The 12,526-nt window shown below is 40.7% G+C and overlaps 1 pseudogene; it reads left to right on the top strand.

Moving 5' to 3' along the window:
• The first annotated feature begins 5,366 nt into the window (after positions 1–5,366).
• LOC126060966 (formin-binding protein 1-like) lies at positions 5,367–11,027 on the top strand (annotated as a pseudogene).
• The last annotated feature ends 1,499 nt before the right edge of the window (positions 11,028–12,526 follow it).

Here is a 12,526-nt window from a genome sequence, read left to right as displayed (position 1 = left end):
TTTGATGCTTCATGCATCGTTCAATTTTTGACTATAGAATCCTTCAATATTGCAACTCGGGTCTTGAGTTTTCTCTTCAGTTCGTTCAGCTTGAGAAATACCAAGTGTCTTCTTCCCTTTTGGTTTTCTAACTCCAGGTCTTTGCATATTCCATTATAATATTTTATCTTCTCCAGCCACTCTTTGAAATCTTGTGTTCAACTCTTTTACTTCATCATTTCTTCCACTCACTTTAGCCACTCTACATTCAAGAGCAAGTTTCAGAGTCTCTTCTTACATCCATTATGGTCTTTTCCTCTTTTCTGTCTTTTTAATGACCTCTTGCTTTCTTCATGTATAATGTCCTTGATGTTATCCCACAACTTGTCTGGTCATCAGTTCAATGAGTCAAATCTACTCTTGAGATGGCTTCTAAATTCAGGTGAGATATACTCAAGGCTGTAGAGATTACAGCCTAGGAAACCCTCAGGGGAAGTTCTACTCTGTCACATGGGGTCTCTATGAGTCAGAATTCACTCGATGGCACGCAACAACAACAATTGGCAATCCTAGACAGTGTCATGGAGAAATTAATAAGATAAATATTATGGTATAAAAAAGGAAAAAATGAATGAACACTTTTTAACGTGTTTGGAAACCCTGGTGGCATAGTGGTGAAGAGCTACAGCTTCTAACCAAGAGGTCGGCAGTTGAAATCCACTAGGTGCTCCTTGGAAACCGTATGGGGCCATTCTACTCTGTCATATAGGGTCACTATGAGTTGGAATTAACTCAATGGCAATGGGTTTGGTGTTTTTTGTTTGTTTTGTTTTAACATATGTTTTGAAAAAAAAGGGAAGAGAAGGAACTCTGTGGGTGTCTGGAGAAGAGTGTCTGGGACCAAGAGAGTGAGCAAGCAGAGAGCCAAGCAGAAGCACAGCTGGCACAGGAGGCAGTTCTTCTTTGTTCATATTTTGAGTGCCTTCCAACCTGAGGGGCTCATCTTCCAACACTATATAGGACAATGTTCTGTTGTAATACATAGGGTTTTCACAGCTAATTTTTGAAAGTAGATTACCAGCCATTCTTCCTAGTCTGTCTTAATCTGGAAGCTCCAGTGAAACCTGTCCACCACAAGTGACCCAGCTGGTATTTGAGATACGGGTGGCATAGTTCCAGCATCATAGCAATATGCAAGCCACCATAGTACAACAAACTGACAGATGAGTGGTGGAAATAGCTATTGCTAAATCCACCAGCAACGTATGGGTGCACCTGTTTTGCCATAGCCTCAATGTCTGTGTGAAATTCTGCCAATGTAATAAGTGAGAAATATTATCTCGGGATAATTTTGATTTCTTTTATTAAAAAGTGAAGTTGAGTATCTATTCATATGCTTAAGGGCTATTTCTATATCTTTTTTGGTGAACTGTCTCCTCAACTGTCAAACTGACAATTGTTCTAATGGATTTTTTTTTTTTTGTCTTTTTGCCCCTCAATTTTTGAGATTTCTTCAGATAATAGGCATATTAACTATGGCGTATTAACTATTTATCTGTGGTATATGTTGCAAATATTTTCTCCCAGTTTATCGTTTGCCTTTTTGACTTTTGTGTATTTTTGCCGTATTTTTATGTAGTCAAATTTATCTATTTATGCTTTTGCTGCATCTGGATTTTGTCTCATAATTAGAAAGCCTTTCACAACACTCATAAAATAATTCACCAATCTTTTCTTCTAGTACTTGTGTGGTTACATTTTTAACATTTAGATCTCTGGTCTATTTGTAAATTTTTCTTGTGAATGATTCTCTAGTTGTTCCAACACCGTTAATTTAAAAATATCCATCTTTTCCCCCAATAATTTGAGATGCCACCTTATCATATACTAAGTTTCCATATTTCCGGTCTTTGTATTCTGTTCTTTTGGTCGGTCTATTCATGTGCCAGTACCTTATAGTGTTTTCATAGTATATTTTAACATCTAGTATAGGGTCACTATGAGTTGAAATTGACTCAACAGCAACGGTTTTTTCTTTTTCCTTTTCTTAAGTACGGCTACTGTGGAGTCCCTGGGTGGTAAAAATGGTTAACATGCTTGGCTTCTAACAGAAAGGTTGGAGGTTCTGGCACTCAGAAGAAAGGCCTGGCCATTCACTTCGGAAAAATCAGCCCCTGAAAACCCTATGGAGCATATTTCTACTCTGACACACATGGGGTCGCCATGAGTTGGAATTGATGGCAACTGATTTAGGGCTAATATTCCCTCATTCTTCTACTTTTTCAGGAGTTTCCAAGCTATTCTTGCATGCTGATTTTTCTATATGAAACTTTACAATGAACTTCTCTAGTGCCAGAGGGGAAAAAACACTTATCGATATTTTTATTTGAATCACATCAAATTTGTAAATTAACTTAGGGAGAGCTGACATTTTTTATGACATTTTTTATGCTCATTCTTCTACTTTTTCAGGAGTTTCCAAGCTATTCTTGCATGCTGATTTTTCTATATGAAACTTTACAATGAACTTCTCTAGTGCCAGAGGGGAAAAAACACTTATCGATATTTTTATTTGAATCACATCAAATTTGTAAATTAACTTAGGGAGAGCTGACATTTTTTATGCTGTTGAGTTATTAAAGCACAAGGTTACATTCTCCATTTGTTCAAGTCTGTTTCTGTGTCTTTCAGGATGTTTTAACGTTTTCCTCATATGGGATTTGCACATTTCTTGTTAAGTTACTCCTAAGGGTATTATTTTTTTGTGTTGCATTATAAATGGAGTTTTTTGTTATATATTCCAACTGGTTATTGTTTACATACACGAAGACTATTGATTTTTGTATGTTAATTTTGTACAGTGCTACTTTACTGAATTCTTTTATTGTTTGAGTTAGCTTATAATAGTTTCTTTTGGGTTTTCCAAATACAGAGAAATTTACCTCTTCTTTTTCAGTTCTTAGCTCTAATTGTTTTTCATCTAATTGCATTGGCTAATAATTTTAATACAATGGTAAATAGTAGTGAAGATAAGGGGCATCCTTGCCTTATTCCTGATCCCCATTAAGTAGAATGCTGGCTTTAGAACTTACATGTACGGATATATTATCACTCTATACAAAATATCCATTGATTTATTTTATTTTGTCCTTTAGCAGGAATAGGTGTTGTATTTTGTCAAAGGGCTTTGCAGCATACATGGAAAAGATATGGTGAATTGTATTAATGGATTTCCAAATATGAACCATCTCTGGTTTTCTTGTTTTTGTTTTTGCCTAACTCACTTTGTTATGGTGATTTCCTTCCTTAAAGGGCTATTGGGTTAGGAATGTAATATTTCATGTAATTCTTAAGTGAAATTAATTTAAAGTTTTCAATTTTTTGCTAAACCCACCAAAACCAAACCTGCTGCTGTTGAGTCGATCCAACTCATAATGACCCTATAGGACAGAGTAGAACTGCTCCATAGAGTTTCCAAGGAGCACCTGGTAGTTTCAAACTACCAACCTTTTGGTTAGCAGGCATCACACTTAACCACTATGGCACCAGGGTTTCCAATTTTATGCTAGCTACATCCAATTTAGATATTAATTTTGTACTTTCTCTGGAAAACTGTATGTAGTATTGGGATTATCTATTATTTAAAGGCTTGACAGACTTCCTCTCTGTTATGGTATATTTATTTGATAAATTTCTCTATGATTTTATGGATATTGGTCTGTTAATGTTTTCTATCTCTACATGGATCAATGTTGGTAAATTGTATTTTCCTAGGAAATGGTTCTTTTTGTTTGTGTTTTCAAATTTATTTGCACAAAATTGTACAAACAATTATATATGTGTTTTTTAGCTTCTTCTGTTCCAAAAGTTATTTCCCCTTTGTCACTTATTTTGTACCTTTACGCTGTCTCCCCTTTTTTCTTATTCAGCTATTGGTTTGTTGATCTTGTTAAATTTTTCAAAGAACCAGCATTTTGATTTATTAATTATTTCTACTCTTTTTGTTTTCTACCTCATTAATTTATGCAGTGGTAAAGAGCTCAGCTGCTAACCAAAACCTCCGCAGTTTGAATCCACCAGCAGCTCCTTGGAAAACCTATGGGGCAGTTCTACTCATAAGGTCACTCTGAGTCAGAATAGATTTGACGGCAATAGGTTTTCATACTTTCTTTGGGTTAACTTTGTAGTTCTTTTTCTGGCTTTTTGAGGAAGTTAAAACTTTAAACAAATAAACCAAAGATTGATATAGCCTGTTAGCCATTTTTCAGTAAGAACAAAAGATTTTTACTTTTATTTAAGCTATGAGTCCTAGAAACAAAGTTCCATCTTTAAATTTTTACTGAAAAACCTCTTACCTGAATTATATTCTGCCGCTAGGAATCGACTCAACAGCAGCGGGTCGGGACTACGCACAACAGTAACTCTGGTGGCGTAGTGGTTAAGTGCTACGGCTGCTAACCAAAGGTCGGCAGTTCAAATACATCAGGTGCTCCTTGGAAACTCTATGGGGCAGTTCTATTCTGTCCTATAGGGTCGCTATGAGTCGGAATCGACTTGACGGCACTGGGTTTGTTTTTGGTGCACAAAAAACGTTAATGATATTAAATATACCTCGGGAACATGAGCATTTGTTTCATATGCAAATGGGCAGCATTAGGACCACAAGAGCAATCTATACCTGACAGCAGGAATACATTGTCTCTGCGCTATACTTTCCAACTTTAAAATTTTAGCTAAAGACTTAAATATATAATTTCAGATTTCTGCTTGTATTCCAGAAGTTAAGTTTCTGATAATGGTACTTCATTTCATGCTGGGCTTTGGCTTAACATCTATTTTGCCATATGGCCTGAATGTTTTTCGTCCACTTCTACCAGGAGAAGGACGAGGAGGCTGGGAGGGTACAGTCTGGTTTAGGGGTGGCCATGAGAGAAGGGAACGAGGAGGCAGAGATGCCAGCAGGAAAGGCTCACTGGTGGCCCTGAGGTCCTGTTACAGAGGCACTTTGGAAACCCTGGTGGCGTAGCGGTTAAGTGCTACGGCTGCTAACCAAAAGGTCGGCAGTTCGAATCCGCCAGGCGCTCCTTGGAAACTTTATGGGGCAGCTCTACTCTGTCCTCTAGGGTCGCTATGAGTCGGAATCGACTCAAAGGCGGTGGGGTGGGGTGGGGGCCTGGGACCGTCAGAGGCCACCTGCCTTCTCTGATGCGCGGGCCACTTAGACCTCCGGGTTCTTCCCCAGAGTGCTGCATCCCCGGGATGGGAACTCCGTCCTCGGGGCCGGGCGGAGGCCTCCTTGGCGGCAGGGGGCGCTCTCGCGGCGGCGGCTCCGCTCGTGCTGCGCGTGTGTACCCTCCCGCCGTACTCTAGTCCCGCGGAGAACGCGCTAGAGGGAAGGCTCCGCACCTCGGGCAAGTTCCGTGTCCTTCCAAACCGAGGGGGCCTGAGGTGCGGGGCGGGCGGGCGCAGCTGCGGGCTCCTGGGTCCTCTTTGCTGAGGAGCGACGGGGAGCAGGCCCGGGGAGAGCGGCGGCGAGCGGGGCCGCAGGAGGCGGAGGGTCGCCGGGGAGGGAGCCACGCCGAGAGCCCCTTCCTTCCCGCCCCTGCACCCGGAGTTGGGGCGCCGAGCTCTGGGATCACTTCGACAGTTGAGAAAAACACACACGTGGGTAATTGCTGTTCTTGAGAAATACATCAGACTTGTCAGGGAAAGGGCAGAAAGGGAACTCAGCTGTGCAACTCAGGAATCTCTTGAAGAAATAGCAACCTAAAAAGAACTCGAAGGGTGAAGAAGCGTACAGCACAAGTATACATCGTGTAAAGCTTTCCTTTCCACCCTGGTTGCTGGGCAGCAAGAAGTTATTTTCGAGAACATGAACTCATAGATTGCTGTGGAGTTAGCAGTCGATGAAGTAGATGTTGAAAAGACACAAGCTCAAACACATCACCAAATGGCAGAGAACAGCAAATACTATTCATCAATTCTTCAAGAACTTCGACCATGAACAGCATGAATATAACCATACTGACATTTACAACATTTTCCAGAAAGCACAAGAGAAGCAGGAAAGGAGAATAGTGAAAATTGAGAATCAGTGAAGACATAGGCAGAGGCTGACCAACAGATGATAGCAATCAATAGGAAATGCTTGGATCGACTAGTAGAAGCAGCCGAATCAATGATCAGAAAAATGTCACAGCTGGTAATAGGAAGTTAATGTCAGGGTTTGAGCCTCCTGGAGACATCTGAGAGTTATACTCAGCCAATGAAGTATACTTTGTCAAATAATGATCTTTCAAATTATAGAGAAGACAAACGACAGCCCAGATTTGGTGGTAAATTGAAAGCTACGGCCACTCTTAAGTCTCCCAAGCAGTCAAAGGAACCCCTCCCTCATTGCTTCAATGAGTCTATGACCTCCGAACCCCAGATCCATTGTTTCAGGAGCCTAAAACATGGGGGTGTAACATAAGAGGATTTCAGCAATCTGCTACCTCAAAAGTGAAGGAAAAAGCTACAATAGAAAGCTTAGGAATTAAGTCCAAATGGAGATGGATCAAAGAGATGGCATAACAAAAATGAAAGATGTCTACCTAAAGAATTCTCAGATGGGAGACCTAGCTAATTTGGATAACAAATTAACAAAAGTCAACCAAAATATAGAACAATTGCAACTAGAGGCCCAGAAATTTGCCTAGCTGAGAGGTGAAGGCAGGCTCCCAGAAGGATGAAAACGGGCCCAACAACAGAGTGGAATGTACAACACCCTAAACCCCAACTCACTACATACAAGCTGCAGGGAGCCCAGCTAGCAGTTACACAGAAGAGTAGTCAGGAGAGGAATGAAGGTTCTGGCCACTGATTTCAATAACAGATTTGATGACCAGGAGCCCCTCCCCACCACAGGGACTTGTAAAACTCTCTGCATGTTTCAAGGTCCGAATTAAGGACTCATTTCAGTAGCTGAAGCAGAAACTTTGTTATGGAGGACGACAAAGGTGATGGGTGAGTTTGCATTCAGAGAAATAAAGGTGAAGAGGGTTATGTCCTCATTTGAGACGTCAAAGTGTATATGGACAAAAATGCCAGAGGTGCTAAGACTTATATTTAATATCATTTTTAAGAACTTTAAAAAAAAATTGGAGTTGCTTCTCCCCAGAACTCCGTTACAGGCAGTTTTTCGAAAGTGGATGAATGGATAACACTGCAGTACATGTTTTCACAGCCACACAGTGGGCTTTGAAGCATAGTGCTTCTGAATTTTCCTTGGTTAGTCTTGACTATGATGGAGTTTCTCTTGCCGTGATGAAATTTTACATGGAAAATTGCCAACTGCTACTTTACAACTGTGTCATTTGAAATATGATGAACATTTGTTCTTTCAGGAGTATCTATAAATAACAAAGTTGGATTCTGGTTTCTAACTATTATTTCAGAATCAAAAAGTCTAGCATCATGAAGATGCAGAAAACTTCAGCTTTTTTATTTATATCTAGTACCCAGCATAAAAGGAACCCTGGTGGCGAAGTGGTTAAGCGCTCAGCTGCTAACCAAAAGGTTGAGACTTCGAAATCACCAGCTGATCCACGAAAGAAAGATGTGGCGATGTGCATCCATAAAGATTACAGCCTTGGAAACCCTATGGGGCAGTTCTACTCTGTCCTATAGTAGGCTATGAGTCCTATAGTAGGTTTGGTTTGGGCCCAGCATGAACTAAAGCACATCAGAATGTTACATTGTATAACTTACTACTTAGTGACATTATTACATTAGTTATATAGTTACAAGTCCATGAAGATTATCCTATTAGGTCTATTTGATCCCATACAATTAAAATCTGGAAAAGTTTCGTCAGTTGACCTGTTTATTTTTACATATGACACCAACTGATTCCTCCATCAAATTGACACAGTTGATCGGTTGTTTTAATGCTGTATAGACAAACTTACATAAAAGCAGGGTGTGTCTATTCTTCAATCCTCTTTCATGGTAATTTTCTCACACTTGGTTCTGTTCCTGCTGGAGGCTTTATGGCAGGTGAAGTTGTGTTCAGCTCACACCTCCCTCAGCTGGGCTGTAACTAGAATATGGCGTGGCAGTAACTACATCCGCACATAGGCACGGATCTCAGCACACTTCTCAAAGGGCAGACTTTAAGGTCTAAAATTTGAGCTTACTGGAATTTTTTAAAAGTAATAAATGTAAAAGCTCCCTTTTAGAATATAATTGAATGGTAATATGATTTTATTAATATAAGGTTTTCTCACCATTTTTAAAGAAACCTGGCCACATAGCAATTTGCATTCTTAAATTGGCACTGAAACAGGAGGAGAGTGAAGCTGATGACAGGCATAGATGAGCACCAAGTCCAGTGTTTTATGTGGCCGGTAACAATCTATGCAGGCACACAGAGACCCAGCTATAAATGGGTCAGAGTGAGGTGTCAGAGAGTGAGACTTAGGGAAATTGCTTCTTGCTCTACATTATGGGCTTATTTTATAAGCAAAAACCCACTTAAAGCTAATTTTAAAAGCAGCAGCGGCACATCAGGGGACCAGAAAGTGGCAGAAGGGACTCATGCTTGTTGCGCTGGTGGCTTGTGTTTCAAAATTCCAGCATTACATTTCACAAGGGCTACCAAAATGAAAGCAGTAACTTTTACTTAATGACAGCCAGATTTACAATATATATGTTTTTAATTTCATAATTAAAATTTCTTTTGAGTTATGCCTTTACTAACATGATATTGATAAAGTCACTCCCCTTGACCCAGGCCACTTCAGAGGAATCGTTTCAGCTTTTTGTACGTAGCTCAGCAAGGAAATCAGCTGGCCCTTAGCTGACACCTTTCTTCGGCACTGCTACTAGAGTACCAGCGTGGGCATTTAACCAATGGAATAGGAAACTGAAGCTATTAAAATCTGCCCTTCCTATCTGATGATGGGGTCCTTTCAAGACTTACCTGAGAAAGCAAACTAAACCCTGAAAAATCCTAAAACAAGGCAAGTCAGCATTAGCCTTTAAAAAAAGCTTGCCTTGAAAGGCTTGGTGTTCTGTGAAAAAATTTCCCTTTTTTGTTGTTGCTGTTAGGTGCCCTCAAGTCGATTCAGAGTCACAGCGACTCCATGTGACGGAGTAGAACTGCCCCCATAGGGTTTACTAGGCTGTAATCTTTACGGAAGATCACCAGGCCGTTCTCCTGAAGAGCCACTGGGTGGGCTCAAACCGCTAACCTTTCCGTTAGCAGCCATGGGTGCTTAACCATTGCCCCACCCAAACCAAAGCCACTGCCGTAGAGTCGATTCCGACTCATAGCAACCCTATAGGAAAGAGTAGAACTGCCCTGTGGAGTTTTCAAGGAGCACCTGGTGGATCTGAACTGCTGACCTCTTGGTTAACAGCCATAGCACTTAACCACTACGCCACCTGGGTTTCCAGTAGAACTGGCAGCGGGGCTCCTTTTTTTCCGTTTAGAGTTGTGCCAGTTTGATTCATGAAGTAGCTCGGCTGGTTTGCATAGGGCAAGGGGGCTTGTGTACATATATGCAAGCTCCTGTTTTTCAGCCATGTGCTTCAGCACCAGGAACACACGTATGTGATGGGGGCAAACCTCCTGAAGACATAGTTTCAATTCCTCTGGAAGAAGTAGTGAAACAATTCCCAAAGCATTAGGAATTTCTGTCTCCACCCAAATTACACTTTGTTTTCTTCCAGCAGTTCTCTGTTAAAATAAAAGAAGGAAAGCCTCAGCTTGTTTATAAAGTTTTCAACATTTTAGACGTATATTTTCAGGTTAATGGGAGTGGAAAAGCCTTTCCTCCCAACCTTGTTTATAAATCTGCCAAACCTCGCTCAAATGTTACCATCGTTAATCCCCCCTGTGTGGGCGAAGCTGCTGCTTCCTGACGCCCTTAACTCAAAGCAGTTGTTTTATTTTTGCAATGCCAGTACCCTTTTCTGGTGTGATGTCTAAGATGTGATTATTTAGTTATTGCCAAGATGTTTAGAATTGAGTAACTTTCGATTGGTCAACTGGATTGTGACTATTCTTTTGTAGTTTTTTGTTTTTATCAAATTGCTTTCTGTCAAATATGCCCACAGTCCCCCCCCGCCCCACCCCGAATGTGTTTGTATATACTGTGCTGCCATTTGAAACTGAGTCAGGGAGTCCTGGGTGGCACAAACAGTTAAGCACTTGACTGGTAACCGAAAGATTGGCAATTCAAGCCCACACAAGAGGTGCCTTAGAAGACAGGCCTGGAGATCTGCTTCCAAAAGGTCACAACCTTGAAGACTCCATGAGGCACGGTTCTACTGTGCACGCATCGACTCAAGGCAACTGGTAACTGTTACATCGTTGTAACAAGGACATTCCCTCATTTATGAAAATATGAATCATGAGAAATAAATAAGAGCCTCTTAGGGGGGATGGGAGGATAGAGAGAGAGGGAAGCCGGCAAAATTGTCAAGAAAGGAGAGACTGGAAGGGCTGACTCAAGAGGGGGAGAGCAAGTGGGAGTAGGGAGTGAGATGTATGTAAACTTATATGTGACAGACTGATTGGATTTGTAAATGTTCACTTGAAGCTTAATAAAAGTTATTAAAAAAAAAAAAAGAGCCTCTTACCTAGAAGTTTCTGAAAAAGATAGTCACCAAAAACAAAGAAATTCTGAGAAACCAGCACAGCCAAGAGAAACCTAAGGAGATATCACAACTAAATCTAATGTGGTGTTGCGGAGGGGTCCCGAACAGGAAAAGACGTTAGGTAAAACTGAGAAAACCTGAGCAAGCTGAGCACTTTAATGAGTAATATGTATCAGTATTGATTCACTAATTGTAACAACTTTACCACTAATGTAAGAGTTGAATAATCAGGGGAACTGGGTGCAGTGTATATGGGAACGCTGTACTAGTGTCTCAATTTTTTGGTAAATCTAAAAACTGTTCTAAAAAATAAAGGCCATTATTAAAAAAAAAAAAAGCTAAAGGGATTACTTGAACTTTAGTTGTTTTAGATTTTTACTCCTTTATCTGTTTAATTGGTTATTCTTCTGCCTAATGACCTTTTTGTTTTGATAACCACAGAGGAGGCCCAGGTTGTTAATGCTGGTCGCTTCTTGGCTGACTGCCCCACAGTTGACTTCATTACAGACACTTGGGTTCTCAGTAGGTTTTGTTTGAATACAGCCAACGTGATGGTTTCTTTCTATTCTCATTCTAAAGAAAAAGAATCTATTTGGCATCTTTTAGTTGAACCCTCTTACCAGCATCTTTAATAAACATATTTTTCTCCAAAAAAATTAAAATACATAAGTGATCTTTTAAATTCACAGTGACAGGTATCTTACCAGGGCAGGTCTCAGCCTGTGTGTGTGTGGTGGGGGGTAGGGGGGACCCTGACACAATGGGCCCTAAGGAGTTTTGGGTGCTTCATCTTAAGACTGTCTTTTACATGACTTACCTCACCTCTGTGTGGCCCTTCTCCTCGCCCCTCATTAATTGGCCTCTTGGGAAAGACCCAGCTGTGGATATTTTTAAATATCTCAGGTAGTTCTAATTTGCAGCCAGGGTTGCAAATTATCTTCTTTACATCATAGCATCTGTTTCCTCTTCACTCTGACCACATCTCTGAGTCCATTTTTTTAACTCCAGCTTCTCCTTACCCAGTCTTTTCCATGTTTTGCAAGTTTGCCCTGCGCTTACCACAGGCCATTAGGCAGTCTGTGGAGTGGCTGTCCTTGATCATCTACTCACCTTTCTCAGTTGGCATTCCCAAGAAAGGAAACCAGATCCATCGGCTCCTGACCACTGTCTGTCTGGGTGAAGCTCTATGACCCCGGGCTTCCTCATGGGTTGCTGGGCAGCCTGTCCATACACTGCTAGTTGGGTGGTCAGTCATGGTGAGAAGGGCACCACAGAGACCCTCAGAACACAGTGTGCTGGGAGTCCCTTCAGTGAGGGCTGTGGATGGGCAGGTTCCCTTAGATTGACTCGCCTACCTCAGGACACTTGGGGTTTTCTGCTAGAAAATTGTACATTATTTCTAAAAGGACACTTGGCTTTAAACATATATATATATATACATACACATATTGAAGGTCCTGGATGGTGCAAATGGTTTGCGCTCAGGTGGTAACTAAAAAGGCTGGTAATTCAAACCCAACCAGTGGCACAGTGGAAAAACAGACCTGGGAATCTGCTTCTGTAAAGATTAAAAAGAAAATCTTTTTTTTTTTTTTTTAATCTTAGAAAACCCTATGGAGCAGTTCTACTCTGCGGCACATGGAGTCTCCTAAGTCATGAATCAACAACAGAAACAAAATAAGCAACAATAAGAAATATCATCTTAATTCAGCATTTTCCCAAGTAGCATTTAATAAAAAAGCTAGGAGTTGGCTGTATCAGATCCAGTATAATATTCTGGCCACTAAGATTAAACAATTCCTTTTTTTTTAAATGAGTTTTTAAATATCCGTGATTCATCTCCCAACTTTCCTTTTTAATTCGGGGGAAGAACAACTGGGGGCAGAGTAAGAATAAAAAAGTA

The sequence above is a fragment of the Elephas maximus genome, chromosome 17, assembly GCF_024166365.1.
Source record: "Elephas maximus indicus isolate mEleMax1 chromosome 17, mEleMax1 primary haplotype, whole genome shotgun sequence".
Taxonomy (NCBI): domain Eukaryota; kingdom Metazoa; phylum Chordata; class Mammalia; order Proboscidea; family Elephantidae; genus Elephas; species Elephas maximus.
This window is presented reverse-complemented; position numbering and strand designations above follow the sequence as displayed.